Below are 18,010 nucleotides of genomic sequence, written 5' to 3'. Positions count from 1 at the left end.
CACACAATGAACAGAACAGAAAACATACACAACTCAAATTATTTTTTGGGTTTCCACAGCTTTTATTTGCTATGAAAAACCCTATTGATTACTTTCAACTAACCTTAAATTAAACTAGCAGTAGCCACCATCACCACATGCCCATTACTGATTCCCCGACAGCATGTTGACGCCCAGTCGCTAGTAACAATAGAAGAAGGTGGCCTGGACTGATGAATCATGTTTACCTGGGAAAGAGATAGCACCAGGGTGCCCTAATGGAAGAAGGTGTTAGAGTGAACTCCACCACTCTTGAGTTCCTTTTCTTGATAAAAGAATTTGTCCAGGATTCATTCAAATTCACAAAAATGACTGATCGGGAGAGATTGCACATACAATGGTTTGATATACAGAAATCTAAAATGGCTGTGAACGGAGCCTTTATTTACACACATTAACCAATCAGATGATGCCAAGTATACAAATGCATACATTAAAAAAATACTTCTATATAAGGTAATGACTTTCTTCCTTGAATCCTTTCAAACACATCTGGTATTCATTAGTTTGGAATGCCAGATGATGTCATCTTTACCCTACCCATATGATAGGGAATATATTGATTTTAAGAGAAGATTAAAACATATCTAATACATATATAATACATCTCTCAAACAATATAATGCAGTCATTTTGATAACATTTATACAATTTATAGAATTTGTCACGAAGGGTCTGTGGACCCACTGGGCCGTACCGCCTTGGCGGTAAGGCATCTGGCCAACAGGGCGCAGGTAAATGTCTATAGTTCGTATAGGTACCTGTGGCAGCTAGGACAGCAGCAAGGCAGGCTCGGCTGGGACTAGGCAGCTGGTAGACGTCAGGCGAGGTGAAGTAGGTCAGACATGGGATACAGCATGACAAGACTTTGGCACAGCACAGTGCTCGACCAGGATAGTATGGAATGCAGGGAACAGGAACACACTAGGAGACCATCACATAGACAAACTTAGGAAACATCAACAACGCTCAGGCATAGAAGCAGGGGACTGGAGCCCTCTTATAGTCCAGGGTACTCACGGGTTCATCAGAAGTCCGGTGCGCGTGTTGTCCCTTTAAGAGCGGGCACGAGCGTGCGCGCGCACCCTACGGGATATGGCTGTGGTGAGTGGACGCAAGCACTGGCGTCTCCTGAGGAGGAGGCTGGGGCGAGCGATTGCCGACTCGTGGCTGCGGCTGTCAGGAGGAAATTGGAGCTGACGACCCGCAGCCACGGACATTACAGTATCCCCCCCCTCTTACGCCCCCTCTTCTTGGGACCAGAGCGAGAGAGAAATGTCTTCAGAAGAGTAGGAGCATTGAGGTTCTCCTCTGGCTCCCAGGACCTCTCCTCAGGACCAAACCCCCTCCAATCCACCAAATAAAAAGTTTTTCCTCTCACTTTCTTGGTGCCCAAGATCTCCTTAACCTCAAAGATGTCCAAAGGGCCGCTGGACGCAACCGCAGGGCTAGGAGTCTTGGTATAGCGGTTCAGAACCACCGGTTGAAGGAGGGAGACATGGAAGGAGTTGGGGATCCTGAGGGTAGGAGGCAGCCAAAGTTTGTAGGCGACAGGGTTGATCTGCTGCAAGATCTCAAATGGTCCGAGGAACCTGGGAGCAAATTTGCACGACGGCTCCCTTAGTCGGATATTCCTAGAAGACAGCCAGACCTTTGTGCCTGGAAGAAACTGAGGAGGTTCTCTTCTCCTTGTGTCAGCCTTCCGTTTCATGCGGTCGACTGCCAATAGGATGGAGGATCAAGTCTACTGCCAGATCTGAAGGAAGTCTCTAAAAGCAGAGTCAGCCGCTGGTACCTCGGAAGTATCGGGCACCGGGAGAGGAATTCGTGGGTGCTGGCCATAGACAATGAAAAACTGTGTATTTCTTATAGACTCGCTGGTGTGATTATTGTAGGAGAATTCAGCCCATGGGAGCAACTGCACCCAGTCATCATGTTGCCTGGAAATGAAGTGGCGTAGGTAGTTCTCCAAGATCTGATTGATCCTGTCGACCTGACCATTAGACTGAGGATGGTAGGCTGAGGAATAGTCCAACTTCACACTGAGGAGTTCGCAGAGGGCTCTCCAGAACTTCGAGGTAAACTGAACCCCTCGATCAGACACAATATGCTGCGGCAAGCCGTGCAGGCGGAAGATGTGTTGGATGAACAGCTTGGCCAGCTGAGCAGCAGAAGGAAGACCGGTCAGAGGAACGAAGTGGGCCATCTTCGAAAATCGGTCCACCACCACCACCCAGACAGCAGTGCATCCAGCAGAGAGGCAGGTCCGTAATAAAGTCCATAGCTAGAAGTTGCCATGGAGCATTGGGCACAGGCAATGGCTGGAGCAGACCAGCAGGTCTGGAGTGAGCGGCCTTGTTGGCTGCACATACAGAACAGGAAGAAACAAAGTCCATAATGTCCTTGGGCAGCGTGGGCCACCAGAAATGATGAGCAATCAGATCCCGGGTCTTATGGACACCCGTGTGACCTGCCAGTCTAGGGGAGTGTCCCCAGCGGAGGATTCTTTCATGATTAGCCAGGCGCACAAAAGTCCTCCCTGGAGGAATGTCCCCAACTTGCACGGGATTGACAGAGACAATGCAAGATGGATCAATAAGTTCTGAGGAATCTCCATGGTGTCTTCCGTCTGGAAAGACCTGGACAAGGCATTGGCCCTCACATACTTGTCTGGAGCTCGAACAGGAACCTGGTAAAGAACAGTGACCTCCTGGCCTGATGAGGCTTCAGCCATTCGGACGTCTGGAGGTAAGTCAGATTCTTGTGGTCTGTAAAAATTAGGATCGGATGTACTGCGCCCTCTAGTAGATGTCTCCACTCCTCTAGAGCCAATTTGATGGCCAGTAACTCCCGATCCCAAATCGAGTAGTTGCGTTCTGCGGAAGAGAAGAGCTTAGAGAAATATCCACATACCCTTGACTTACTTTTGGGACCTCTCTGGAACAGGAGTGCACCAGCACCGACGGAGGATGCGTCCACCTCCACCGAGAACTGCAGAGAGACATCCGGATGATGGAGGATAGAGGCTGACATGAAGGCACTCTTCAGGCTATTGAATGCGGACTCTGCCTCGGGAGTCCACACCTTAGCGTTCATACCCTTCTTAGTGAGGTTAGAGGTGGGAGAAGTAATTGAGAAGTTTGGAATAAATTGCCTGTAAAAATTGGCGAATCCCAAAAAGTGCTGTAGGGCCCTCAAGCCTTGAGGGCGTAGCTATTCCAGGACAGACTTTACCTTCTCAGGATCCATCTCGAGACCTCGATTCGAGACGATGTAGCCCAGGAAGAGTAGAGCATCTCTGTCAAACACGCACTTCTCCAACTTGTCGTACAGACAATTCTCCCTTAACCGTAGCAGAACTTGACGGACATGTCACTGATGCGTCGTAGGATCTGTAGAAAAAATCAAGATGTCATCAATGTAGACTACTACACAAACATAGAGGAGGTCACAGAAAATGTCATTAACAAACTACTGGAAGACCGCGGGAGCATTACACAGGCCGAAGGGCATTACTAGATACTCATAGTGTCCATCACGGGTGTTAAATGCAGTCTTCCATTCATCACCCTGGCAAATCCAGACTAGGTTGTAAGCCCCACGCAGGTCTAGTTTAGAAAAAATCTTGGCACCACGTATACGATCAAACAGTTCAGAGATCAGTGGCAATGGATATTTATTCTTCACTGTGATCTGGTTGAGACCTCGGTAGTCGATACAACGACGAAGAGAGCCATCTTTCTTTTTGGCAAAGAAGAACCCGGCTCCTGCTGGGGAGGAAGACTCTCGTATGAAGCCCCTCTCCATGTTCTCTTTCACATAGGCGGACATGGACAGAGTCTCTGGCAAGGAGAGAGGATATACCCTACCATGGGAAAGGGATGCACCAGGAATCAGTTCAATAGGGCAGTCATACGCCCGATGTGGAGAAAATGTCTCCGCCTCCCTCTTGCTGAAGACGTCCGAAAATACAGCATAATGACTTGGCAATCCTGCCAATGACCGAGGCACAGAAGGCTGAACCGAACGAATCTGCACCAGGCAATGGCTTTGACACTCAGGACCCCACTGGAGAACCTCTCCAGAATTCTAGTCCAGGACTGGGGCATGCAGTCGGAGCCAAGGCAGGCCCAGCAACACAGGGTTAACAGCTTTGGATAGGACATAGAACGACAGAAGTTCGGAGTGGAGAGCCCCTACTTGGAGCCTCAGCGGCTTGGTCACTGTTATAACTGGGTCTGGCAGAGGTAGTCCATTTACTGAAGCAACTGTCAACGGGCTCTCCAGAGGGGTGGTTGGTAATTGAAGAAGGTTCACCAGGTCTCTACGGATGAAATTCGCAGCGGATCCAGAGTCCAGAGTCCAGATACGCAGAGACCTGATGCGTTCTCTTACCGGACACTGTGGTCAGAGGTATGGACAATTTAGACGAAAGTCCATTCTTACCCAAGGTTGTCACTCCTAGCAACCCTAGGCTTTGGGATCTTTGGGTACACAGGTGCACAAGATGGCCACCGAGGCCGCATTAAAGACAGAGTCCAGAAGTGCCTCTGCGTTGTCTCTCCTGGGTGGACAACCTGCACTGGTCCATCATCCCAGACTCCTTAGGAGGATCGACATCTGAGGACAGCAGGGGTTGCTGCAAAGAAGGAGCCAGACTGGGATGGACTCCCTCCCGTCGAACCTCTTGGAGGCGTTCTCTAATTCATATATCTATCCAGGCGGACAGAAGGATGAGGTCATCCAGGGTAGACGGCAGATCCCGATCGGCAAGTTTGTCCTTAATTTTAGGAGCAAGTCCATGCCAGAATTAAGCCACCAGGGCCTCATTATTCCATAACAGCTATCCCGCCGGGGTGCGGAAGTGGATGGCGTACTCACTCACGGAGGTGGCTCCTTGGCGCAGGTTAAACAAAGAAGCCGCTGCAGATGAGACCCGACCAGGCTCCTCAAACACCATACGAAAAGTCTGGAGGAATATTTGGAAGTCACGGGTCTCTGGTCCTTGTCTCTCACAGATAGGGTTCGCCCATGCAAGACCCTTGCCAGTGAGGAGAGAGATGATGAAAGCGACCCTTGCACCATCAGACAAAAATGTCCTATTATACAGGCTGAAGTGGATCTGGCACTGATTCAGAAATCCACGACAGGTACTTGCTTCTCCATCATAGCGGTCAGGAAGTGGCAAAGAAACACGCGGGTCAACACTGCCAAGAAGTGTAGTCTGAGGATCAACACTGCTAGGAGGTGTAGTAGGAGGAACGGCAGGTTGTGCCTCCTGCCGACGTGCAAGAATGTTCAATGCCTGGAGGAGTTGGTCCTGTCGAGACCGGAGGTCTAGCATATCCGCCCGCATTTCTTGTGACGTCGACATAGTCTTGAATCGACCAGCGCGGTCCATGGCCTGAGCGTACTGTCATGAAGGGCTGTGGACCCACTTGGCCGTACCGCCTTGGCGGTAAGGCAGCTGGCCAACAGGGTGCAGGTAAATGTCTATAGTTCGTATATGTACCTGTGGCAGCTAGGACAGCAGCAAGGCAGGCTCGGCTGGGACTAGACAGCTGGTAGACGTCAGGCGATGTGAAGCAGGTCAGATGTGGGATACAGCACGACACGACTTTGGCAACACACTAGGAGGCCATCACATAGACAACGCTCAGGCATAGAAGCAGGGGACTGGAGCCCTCTTATAGTCCAGGGTACTCACGGGTTCAAGTTCATCAGAAGTCTGGTGCGCGCTTTCCCCCTTTAAGAGCGGGCACGAGCGTGCGCGCACACCCTACAGGATCCGGCTGAGGTGAGTGGACACGAGCGCTGGCATCTCCTGAGGAGGAGGCTGGGGCCAGCGCTTGGCGACTCGTGGCTGCGGCTGTCAGGAGGGCATTGGAGCTGATGGCCCGCAGCCACGGACATTACAGAATTAGGTCGGATTCACACGAGCGTGTTCAGTCCGTGATATACGGTCCGCAGGTTGGCCGCATTTCCCGGACTGAGCATACTGCAGGGAACTGGGATCTCATAGTTATCTATGACGCTAGGAGTCCCTGCATCTCCGCGGAACTTCTGTCCCGTACTGAAAACATGTTTTCAGTACGGGACAGAAGTTCCGCGGAGATGACAACATGTTTTCAGTATGTGCAATTTTTCCCGCAGTGAGGCAGCGACTTCTAGCGTCATAGATAACTATGATGCTAGGAGCCCGGCTCCCTGCAGTGTGCTCAGTCCGGGAAAGGCGGCCGACGCTCGTGTGAATCCGGCCTTACTCTAACAGTTCCCCTCTTTTTGACAAAATACTGCATCCAACTATTCTATCCCTTTGGGAACCGATATCCTCTGAAGGTGAAAACTCGGATCCTCCTATCGCTTCCTAAACTAGTATAGTGGTCATTAGATTGAGGAATTTACCTATCATGAGTTACAGCTAAAACTGTGATATATCACAGATTACAAATCAATATTTTGTACAACAAAATCCTTAAACATCAGGATGTTGCAATTCCATAGACTCCCATCATGTGAACGCCTTTCAGTCTCCACTCTCATCTACCTCTGATTGATGTTTCATGAGACCTTTGGCTGCAGGCCTGACTCTTATACGCTCAGAGTACACAACCTGCTGCAGCTGCACAGGTAAATGAAACAGTTACACAGAAACATATTGGCTCATATTGTTGGGAGTATTTCCTTAGTTTTGGTACATTGTTCCCAGGGGACAAAGCATAAAGGGGAGAATGAATAGAGCATAAGGTGACCAGCCTAAAGAAGAGGCTGGACGCAGCCCGCAGGGCTTCAGGGGAAGCCGACATGACTGGACATAGGAGGGAAAGGGTTAACTAGATAGGAGAGCAGTGGCGGATTATCATTAGGGCGTTTCGGGCGGGCGCCCGGGGCCCAAGGCTCACAGGGGGCCCAAGGCTCCCATGACCGCCCGATTCCCCCTCATGCCCAGTGGCGTCGCTAGCACCGGAGGGAGCCCCGGTGCCAGGACCGCACCTGTCAGGCGAGGGGAGCTTCGCTTCTACTTAGCAGCCGTGGTCTGTGCTGCTTTAGAAGCTCCCCCTCCAGCCCCCCTTCCCTGCTCTAAACATCTCTCCTCTGCTGCTAGCTGTCGGGACATGGGGGAGGGGAGACTGTCGGCGGGCTCTGTGCTGTGAGCAGAAGAGCTGCAGTGAAGACATAAAAGGTAAGTGCATGTGTGTTTAATGTCTATATTCATGTGTGTTTAATGTCTATATTCATGTGTGTTTAATGTCTATATTCATGTGTGTTTAATGTCCATATTCATGTGTTTACAAGGTGTACTTTGTGTATAATGTGCCTACTTTGTGCATAATGTGTGTACTTTGTGCATAATGTGCCTACTTTGTGCATAATGTGTGTACTTTGTGCATAATGTGCATAATGTGTGTACATTGTGCATAATGTGCCTACTTTGTGTACTTTGTGCATAATGTGCCTACTTTGTGTACTTTGTGCATAATGTGCGTACTTTGTGTACTGTGCGTACTTTGTGCATAATGTGCCTACTTTGTGTACTTTGTGCATAATGTGCGTACTTTGTGCATAATGTGCCTACTTTGTGCATAATGTGCGTACTTTGTGCATAATGTGCCTACTTTGTGTACTTTGTGCATAATGTGCGTACTTTGTGTACTGTGCGTACTTTGTGCATAATGTGCGTACTTTGTGCATAATGTGCGTACTTTGTGCATAATGTGCGTACTTTGTGCATAATGTGCGTACTTTGTGCATAATGTGGTACTTTGTGTACTGTGCGTACTTTGTGCATAATGTGCCTACTTTGTGTACTTTGTGCATAATGTGCGTACTTTGTGCATAATGTGCCTACTTTGTGTACTTTGTGCATAATGTGGTACTTTGTGTACTGTGCGTACTTTGTGCATAATGTGCCTACTTTGTGCATAATGTGCGTACTTTGTGCATAATGTGCGTACTTTGTGTACTGTGCGTACTTTGTGTACTTTGTGCATAATGTGTGTACTTTGTGTACTTTGTGCATAATGTGCCTACTTTGTGTACTTTGTGCATAATGTGCCTACTTTGTGTACTTTGTGCATAATGTGCCTACTTTGTGTACTTTGTGCATAATGTGCCTACTTTGTGTACTGTGCGTACTTTGTGCATAATGTGCCTACTTTGTGTACTTTGTGCATAATGTGCGTACTTTGTGCATAATGTGCCTACTTTGTGTACTGTGCGTACTTTATGCATAATGTGCCTACTTTGTTTACTTTGTGCATAATGTGCGTACTTTGTGCATAATGTGCGTACTTTGTGCATAATGTGCCTACTTTGTGTACTGTGCGTACTTTGTGCATAATGTGCCTACTTTGTGTATAATGTGCGTACTTTGTGCATAATGTGCCTACTTTGTGTACAATGTGCGTACTTTGTGCATAATGTGCGTACTTTGTGCATAATGTGCGTACTTTGTGCATAATGTGCGTACTTTGTGCATAATGTGCGTACTTTGTGCATAATGTGGTACTTTGTGTACTGTGCGTACTTTGTGCATAATGTGCCTACTTTGTGTACTTTGTGCATAATGTGCGTACTTTGTGCATAATGTGCCTACTTTGTGTACTTTGTGTACTGTGCGTACTTTGTGCATAATGTGCCTACTTTGTGCATAATGTGCCTACTTTGTGCATAATGTGCGTACTTTGTGTACTGTGCATACTTTGTGTACTTTGTGCATAATGTGTGTACTTTGTGTACTTTGTGCATAATGTGCCTACTTTGTGTACTTTGTGCATAATGTGCCTACTTTGTGTACTTTGTGCATAATGTGCCTACTTTGTGTACTTTGTGCATAATGTGCGTACTTTGTGTACTGTGCGTACTTTGTGCATAATGTGCCTACTTTGTGTACTTTGTGCATAATGTGCGTACTTTGTGCATAATGTGCCTACTTTGTGTACTGTGCGTACTTTGTGCATAATGTGCCTACTTTGTGTACTTTGTGCATAATGTGCGTACTTTGTGCATAATGTGCCTACTTTGTGCATAATGTGCCTACTTTGTGTACTGTGCGTACTTTGTGCATAATGTGCCTACTTTGTGTACTTTGTGCATAATGTGCCTACTTTGTGTACTTTGTGCATAATGTGCGTACTTTGTGTACTGTGCGTACTTTGTGCATAATGTGCCTACTTTGTGTACTTTGTGCATAATGTGCGTACTTTTTGCATAATGTGCCTACTTTGTGTACTGTGCGTACTTTGTGCATAATGTGCCTACTTTGTGTACTTTGTGCATAATGTGCGTACTTTGTGCATAATGTGCCTACTTTGTGCATAATGTGCCTACTTTGTGTACTGTGCGTACTTTGTGCATAATGTGCCTACTTTGTGTACTTTGTGCATAATGTGCGTACTTTGTGCATAATGTGCCTACTTTGTGTACTTTGTGCATAATGTGCCTACTTTGTGTACTTTGTGCATAATGTGCGTACTTTGTGCATAATGTGCGTACTTTGTGCATAATGTGCCTACTTTGTGCATAATGTGCCTACTTTGTGCATAATGTGCGTACTTTGTGTACTTTGTGCATAATGTGTGTACTTTGTGCATAATGTGCGTACTGTGTGTACTTTGTGCATAATGTGCGTACTGTGTGTACTTTGTGCATAATGTGCGTACTTTGTGCATAATGTGCGTACTTTGTGTACTGTGTGTACTTTGTGCATAATGTGCGTACTTTGTGTACTAGTGTTTAGGTAGTGTTAGCAATAGTTACGTCGCGGCAGGGTGGTGGTGGAGAAGGGGGGCCCAAGTAAGGGTAACAGCCCAGGGCCCATGGTCTTCTTAATCCGCCACTGTAGGAGAGGTAGGGGGAGGTAGATGAGAGGTAGGTTTCCCGCTATTTTTGGCAGTGAGCCGGAAGCAGCGGGAGAAGGAGCAAGTGAAATTTAGAGCTCCTGCTGTTGTCCCGCTCTGTGCTGACCTGCCATGTCGGAGGTCGGCATTCTTGCACAGCTGCGTGCGGCAGCTGCATTCCACGGTCCCGGCTGGTTAGAGGAGACCGTGGCTGCACTGACTAGACTCCCGGGGGCCGACTCATCGCCACGTCAGGCCCGGCGCCCGAGGTCAGTTGCGCAGGGGGACATGGTCCCCTCCCCCGGCCCCCTCCCTAGTGATAGTCCTGTGGCGGCAGGGGGGGGACTTGGTAACACCCGCTCCTGCTCGGATGAGGCAGAGAGCGGCATTGGGGGCGACGGTGGCTCGGGCCAGGTCTCCCCGTCGCTCCCGGCGGTCCCGCCCTCCAGAACGCCTCAGCCCGGAGGTGGTCCCGCGGACACGGCGTCGCAGGGGGAGCCCTACAAAGGACGCTGCAGGCCAGGCAGCTGGGAGGGCCGCCTCTTCCCAGGCCCTGCGTCCTGGCAGGAATCCCCAGCCGCGACGAGGTCCGGTGGTAACCAGGGAGTCGCAGGCCGGGCTCCCTGTCACCCCTCCCCCATCGGATGCAAGAATTGGGGAACAAGCTACGGCCGCCCCGCATGGTGATGTTCCGGCCAGGGGGCAGGCTTCATCGAGACCGTCGAGGAGGACGCCTAGAGCTGCAGCGGCGACGAGACAACAGGTCCGGTCGGAAGTCTGGGTCCCTGCGGTCGGGCGGCAGGTTGCCGGCCCATCTGTCAGCGCATCGTTGTCCCCGTGTCGGACATGTCGGTGGGATGGCCAGTTGTCTGCGAGAGAGGAACTGGAGGAAGGCGAACTGGACGATTTTCGGCGAGTTCAGGATGGTCCGGCTGACGGGAATACAGCGCCTGTGCAGCTCGGTGAGTGCATAACTCCGTCTTTGCCATATCCAGCGATTTTTATGTCGGGTGGCGGTGGGGGGGCGGCAAGCGTAGCATCGGCTGCCGGGAGCGGCGCGGTCGGGCGCGACGGCGCGGGTCTAGCAGATTTGGTGGGTTGTTTTGCGGGAGCTGGTCGGGCGTCTTGATAAGGCGGCGGCGCCGGCCGTTTCCCCGGCGGTAGTTTGGGAAGGCCCCCGGGAGGTGGGATCGTTACAGTCGCGTCCCGGGTTGGTGGTGGCGGCTACGGAGGCGGTCGCGGTATCAGTACAGACAGAGGCCCAGAAGGATGGCGATAGGGTGCGGATTGATGATCGTGCTCGCGGGGAGGTGTATGTTTGCTTCGAAGGTCCGTTGGGGGCGCATTTAAAGCAGGAGGTGCGTGAGCGGATCTGGAAGGACGAATATGTTGAGATTTTTTCTCTCCTGCCGCTTGCTAAGTTCAACTTGGATAAAAGCAAGCGGGACGAGAGTAAGAAGGAGGAGGAGGAACGTCGGCGGTATAGGCTTATCCCGCAGACGTTCATCAATTGGTCGCAGGCGTTTGCCATTTTAGCCAGCGTGATCGGAGAGAAGGCGCCGGAAAATTGTTCGGCGCTGTTTTGCTATTTTGATGCTATTGGGGAGGCTCATAGGGCATACGGGGGGCAGGCGTGGTTAAGATACGATGAGCTATTCCGTCAGCGAAAAGCGGTGCGGCCGGCGATTCGGTGGGACCAGAAGGATATTGCGCTCTGGTTGAGGGTTACGGCGCCGGTTAAGCAGTCCTTTCCTGGGAGCGCCGGCCAAGGAGGTCAGTACAGCCAGGCCGGTCAAGTTTCAGGGGCAAAAGTGGGATTCTGCTGGCAATTTAACGATGGCCAGTGTAAGTTTGGGGCCACGTGTAAGTTCAAGCATGTCTGTTCAGAATGTAATGGTGCATCCCACGGGGCTGCAAAATGTATGCGGAAGAAGCGTTCAGGGAACCAGTCCTCCTCGGCTAGTCAACGGGGTGTCGCCGGTGAGGGTGGAAAGGATGGCCCCGTATTTAAATGAGTATCCGGATAAGGCGGGGGCCAAGCTCCTTTACGAAGGGTTTGGTGTCGGTTTTATTATTCCTCCGCCTCCCTATGAGGTCCCGGTTACGCGGCGGAATCTTAAGTCGGCTTACTTGCATGCCAAGGTCGTGTCGGAAAAACTGTTTAAAGAGGTTTTGTTGGGTCGCATGGCAGGGCCTTTTGTTGATCCGCCCATAGAGGGTTTAGTGGTGTCCCCGTTGGGCATCGTTCCAAAGCGCGAGCCCCGGAAATTTTGTTTAATCCAGCATTTATCGCTTCCCAAGGGTGCGTCGGTAAATGATGGGATTGATCATGAGTTATGCTCCGTAGTGTATACATCATTCGACAAGGCGGTGGGGCTAGTTCGTGCTGCGGGTCCCGGCGCGCTGTTAGCAAAAACCGACATTGAGGCGGCGTTCCGGTTGTTGCCGGTCCATCCAGACAGCCAACGGTTGTTGGGTTGTTTTTGGAATGGGGCTTTTTACGTGGATAGGTGTCTTCCGATGGGGTGTTCCCTTTCTTGCGCGTATTTCGAGGCGTTTAGTAGCTTCGTGGAATGGGTGACAAAGGGAGTAGCCGGGGTCGACTCGTTGATACATTACTTGGATGATTTCTTGTGCGTCGGCCCGGGGGGTTCGCCGGTTTGCGGTAACTTGCTTCATTCATTGCAGAAGGTGGCGAGGGATTTTGGAATCCCTTTGGCGCCTGAAAAAACGGAGGGCCCGGTATCGACCATTTGTTTTTTAGGGATTGAAATTGATTCGGTGGCAATGAAGTGTTGTCTTCCGGCGGATAAGCTAGGGTCTTTGAGGCAGGAGGTACGTCGGGTTTGTAGGTTAAAGAAAATTACGTTGCGTGATCTTCAGTCGTTGCTGGGGAAGTTGAATTTTGCTTGCCGGATTATGCCGATGGGAAGGGTCTTTAGTAGGCGGTTGGCTGCGGCGACGGCGGGGGTTCGTGCGCCACATCACTTTGTGCGGCTCAAGGAGGAGCATCGGGCTGATTGGCAAGTTTGGGATGAGTTTTTGGGCCGGTATAACGGCCGCTCACTATGGATGGCTCCAGCGCAGGATACGAGTGATTTACAGATTTTTCGGATGCGGCTGGTGCAGGTGGGTTTGGAGCCTATGGGGGTGGTCCCTGGTGTGCAGGAAACTGGCCGGCTAGCTGGGTGTCCAGTGGACTCACGCGGAATCTGGCCCTGCTCGAGCTGTTCCCTATCGTGGTTGCGGCGACCATTTGGGGGGACAGGCTCAGGGATAAAAAGGTTCGTTTTTACTGCGACAACATGGGGGTGGTGCTGGCCATTAATAACATTACTGCATCCTCTCCTCCGGTAGTTCAGTTGTTGCGACATTTAGTCTTGGTGTGCTTGTCTTTGAACGCATGGGTGGTGGCGGTGCATGTGCCGGGGGTACAGAATTGTATGTGCTGATGCTCTTTCTCGCTCGCAGTGGGACCGATTTTGGGAATTGGCACCGGGAGCGGACCGCCTTGGTTTGGCTTGTCCGGAACATCTCTGGGATCTGGTCTCGGTCCCGTAGGGCACTTGGTGGAAAGGTCGTTGGCGTGCACAACGTGGAGTGCTTATTCTGCCTGTTGGAAGCAGTGGGAGGAGTGGGTTAGAGTGTTGGGTAACGTCAGCACGGATCGAGACAGGTTGGTGGCACTTTTGTACTGGTTGGGGGACGCCTGGGAGGCGGGGTTTTCGTTGGCAAAGGTGAATCGTTTTATTTCTGCGTTGGCTTTTGGTTTTAAGTTACAGGGCTTTCGGGATGTATCCAAAGAATTCTTAGTGGTACAGGCTTTAAAGGGTCTGCGCCGAGGTAGGGTCGAAGTGGATTGTAGAAGGCCCGTGTCGTTTTCTCTTCTCATGTCTTTGGGCGTATCGCTAGTATCTGTCTGTCGTTCTTCATCCGAGGTGGAGCTGTTTCGGTTAGCATTTTCCTTAGCGTTCTTTGGGGCTCTTAGAATTGGCGAGCTGGTGTCACCTAGTACCAAGCGGGCAGGGGGGTTGAGATGGGGGGAGGTGAGCCTATATGGGTACCGGCTCGAGGTATGGTTGCGGCGGTCAAAAACTGATCAACTGGGTAAAGGCAAGCGGATAGTTTTGTTTTCCCTCCCGGGGTCAGCGATGTGTCCGGTCGCTTGCATGCGTGTTTTTAAACCACAGGCGGGGTCTCCCGAGTTGCCGTTGCTTTGTCACGAGGATGGGTCATTCTTATCTAGATTTCAGTTTGGCGCGGTGTTTAAAAAATGCCTGGCGGCGGTCGGCGTCTCGGCGGGTCCTTACTCATCTCATTCCTTCAGGATTGGCGCAGCAACTGAGGCGGGGCGCTGGGGGTTGGACGACGATGGGGTGCGGCGCATTGGCTGTTGGGAGTCCAACAGGTTTAAGTCCTACGTGCGCCCCCATTTGTTATGAGTCATGTTGCTGGTAACAACGTTTATGTGCTGGTATTTAATTTTCTTTTCCTTTTCAGATCAGCTTCCTTGTCTTGTATGGTTGTTGGGCCACTCTTACGTGCATTGGGGGGCTTTGAGAGCGGATGTCCGCCCTGATGGTCGCCAGTTGCGCATTCCGCGGCAGGACGCGGTTTTGCATTGGCTGGGATTTAGAGGTATGTCGTGGAGCAGGGTGTTAACGGAATTCCAGACATACTCTCGGCTGGATAGGGTTCCAGAAGTCTTGGTGTTGCACGTGGGTGGGAATGATTTGGGGGTCCGCCCCTTTCGGGAGTTGGTGCGGGATATTAAACACGATATGTTGTGTTTGTGGGTTTCCTATCCCGGTTTAGTGATAGTTTAGTCGGACATTGTTCCTAGGAAGCATTGGCGGCTGGCTAGGTCGGTGGAGAGGGTCAATAAGGCTCGTATTAAAGTTAATCGGGCAGTGTCCCGTTTTGTGGCCAAGAACGGGGGCGTTTGTGTGCGGCACAGGGATTTGGAGTCAGGAGTGGGGAACTACTGGAGGAGTGATGGGGTTCATTTGACCGAGGTTGGGATTGATCTGTGGAGTCTGGCTATAGCAGAAGGAATTGAAAGGGCGGTGGTGGTGTGGCGGAACTCACAGGCTTAAGGTGGTCAAGGCCTGTTTCGCTGTGGCGGGGGGAGTCCTTGAGGTCGGTCAGTGCGAAATGGTGGGGGGGTCGCATCGGGGGTATGCGTCCCCCAAAAAAGGTACATGGTGGAAGGCTTCATAGGGTGTTATCCCTTTGAGGTGGACTTCTGGTGGTTGGGGCCATCTGCAGAGGTGAGCGGTGCTTCCGAGCTGGTTTACGGCTGGAGGTAATGTCTTGGTGGTGGTGCAGATGGCTAACTCGAGGTATAAAAGGAATATCTAAAAATGGCTTCAAGGACTTCCCCTGCTCGGATTAATGTTAACGTTAAATGTTATTTATGATTATGACCCATGTTGGGTCATGTGAATTATTAGGAGGAATTCTCTGGTTGGATTCCTAATTAGTTATCCGAATGTTTCGGATTTTAAATTGCATTTTACAAATTTGTGAAATTAATAAACGGCTGCTGTGGCCATTTCACATCCAACCTTGGTGTCGCGTGTCTTTTTCTCAAGGTGGGGGAGGAGGAAAAAGAAGGGATAAGTAAAGGCTCATTAACGCACGACTCTACTTAGGCAAGTCAAGAAGAGGCTGGACGCAGCCCGCAGGGCTTCAGGGGAAGCCGGCATGACTGGACATAGGAGGGAAAGGGTTAACTAGATAGGAGAGGTAGGGGGAGGTAGATGAGAGGTAGGGAGGAGTTAGGGGACGTTACTAGGTTTCCCGCTGTTTTCGGCAGTGAGCCGGAAGCAGCGGGAGAAGGAGCAAGTGAAATTTAGAGCTCCCACCCTCCCGCCCTTTTGTTTGGTTATCCCTTGTGGTTCATGTGAGTTTGTCTATAATCATCGTTTACTGTATTTTATTATCTAACATGTTGTTTTATTTTCTTTCTAAGTAGGTCCAGGTGTCATAGCAGCTGGCGGGGGGAGTCCTTGAGGTCGGTCAGTACGAAATGGTGGGGGGGTCGCATCGGGGGTATGCGTCCCCCAAAAAAGGTACATGGTGAAAGGCTTCATAGGGTGTTATCCCTTTGAGGTGGACTTCTGGTGGTTGGGGCCATCTGCAGAGGTGAGCGGTGCTTCCGAGCTGGTTTACGGCTGGAGGTAATGTCTTGGTGGTGGTGCAGATGGCTAACTCGAGCTATAAAAGGAATATCTAAAAATGGCTTCAAGGACTTCCCCTGCTCGGATTAATGTTAACGTTAAATGTTATTTATGATTATGACCCATGTTGGGTCATGTGAATTATTAGGAGGAATTCTCTGGTTGGATTCCTAATTAGTTATCCGAATGTTTCGGATTTTAAATTGCATTTTACAAATTTGTGAAATTAATAAACGGCTGCTGTGGCCATTTCACAACCAACCTCTGTGTCGCGTGTCTTTTTCTCAAGGTGGGGGAGGAGGAAAAAGAAGGGATAAGTAAAGGCTCATTAACGCACGACTCTACTTAGGCAAGTCATGAGGAAAGCAAGGAATAAGGGAATAAGAAGAAGCAGTCATACAGTTTTGTAAACCAGGGGAACTCATGTACACAAAGGTTACAAACATAAAAAAACCTGCTTTAAACATGAATCAGAAACATTACGTCTCAGTCTGGCATTGCTCTGGGTGTCTGACTAAATTAATCATGATGGCCTGGGTTTTATTTGCCCTTTTCTGTCTTATTTTCTGGTCTTCTAATGCCCTTAGGACCAAAATTGTTTGTTCCACAGGTATCCGAATACAGTCCAGTTTACTCCTCTAATCAATTTGTCCCTCAATTCCGTAGCATCTGACAATTTACTTGTCATATCCAGATATTCCAGTTGGATCCATGAGAGCAGGCCCCCAACATTAATTAACCCCTAGTGGTTTGGCATTTCCACATTGAGAACAAAAGATGGCATTCATAGGATTAGATTGTCTATCTATGGGGTACTCCAACCCCCTGTATATATCTGGATACAACCAGGATCCTTCCCTTATAGTCTTTCCCATATTGATACCTGAGATAGAGATAGGGTGGGGATATAACCTGTCCCTGTCCTAGGGAAGTGGAGGTTCAGGTATCTGAAGTATCAATTGGGGGGGGGGGGTGACTATTATAGTGGTAGAGATATTTCTAGCTGTATGTCTAGCTGCAGTGTTTTTTCGTCTGATTTCTGACCATGTGTGTTTATATCTGGTTCTACTACAACATTTTCCCCTTTACTTTTCATTACTTTCTCTGACACTTCTAACCAAGTTTGTACTCCCTCTTTAAAATCCAAATCCCTCTCACTTTCTACACATTTTCTTTGCTCCAAATCCTCCCCTATACTCGCCTGACCCTCGGAAACCTGATTTTCTATTTAGTGAATCCATTTTCACGACCTCCTCCACAGGGTTGCGATCCCTGATTCTTGAGGTCTAATCCTGGAAATTTTAACCCAAATTTTGCTTCAAAAGTTCCCCTATCCTGGCCCTTATATCTAGGAACTTTTTTTACTTTAAGGATGGTTCCCTGACATTCTGGGATCAATATTTCAAACACAGATGTAATAACACCACAAGTAACAAGAAGTAACAACACTACAGCTACTATTCTCGCTATATCAACAGAAATGGGTACCAATAATGCATATATATATACACACACACACACACACACACACACACAAATACACTAAATCTCTATATGTGATTCATTTTTACCATACAAAACATTTGACAATTTAGTGTTACATACACTTGCCCAAGTGCATGACCTTGTTCTAATTCAGACAGAATATTTTAAATCTACATATGCCTATACCCACTTAAAGATACAGAAAATACTGGACAAAGACTTTCCACAGCTTTGAGAAGTAGAGGGGGAAGGGGGATAAGAACAGATATAGCTGAAGGAGCTGTGTAACAGGATCTCTTCAAGAAAAGATAAGGCAGCTGTGGGAGGACAAATCAGGATGAGGCACATGCAAGAAACTACGGGGCTTGTAGTGCCATCACATTTACCTCCTCTGTTTCCCTCCCACCTTTTATAAAGTTCAGCTATGCACAACAAGATTCACTATTAACCCTTTATGTGCGGATT

This window comes from Rhinoderma darwinii, chromosome 8 (assembly GCF_050947455.1).
Source record: "Rhinoderma darwinii isolate aRhiDar2 chromosome 8, aRhiDar2.hap1, whole genome shotgun sequence".
Taxonomy (NCBI): domain Eukaryota; kingdom Metazoa; phylum Chordata; class Amphibia; order Anura; family Rhinodermatidae; genus Rhinoderma; species Rhinoderma darwinii.
Note: the sequence above shows the minus strand (reverse complement) of the source record.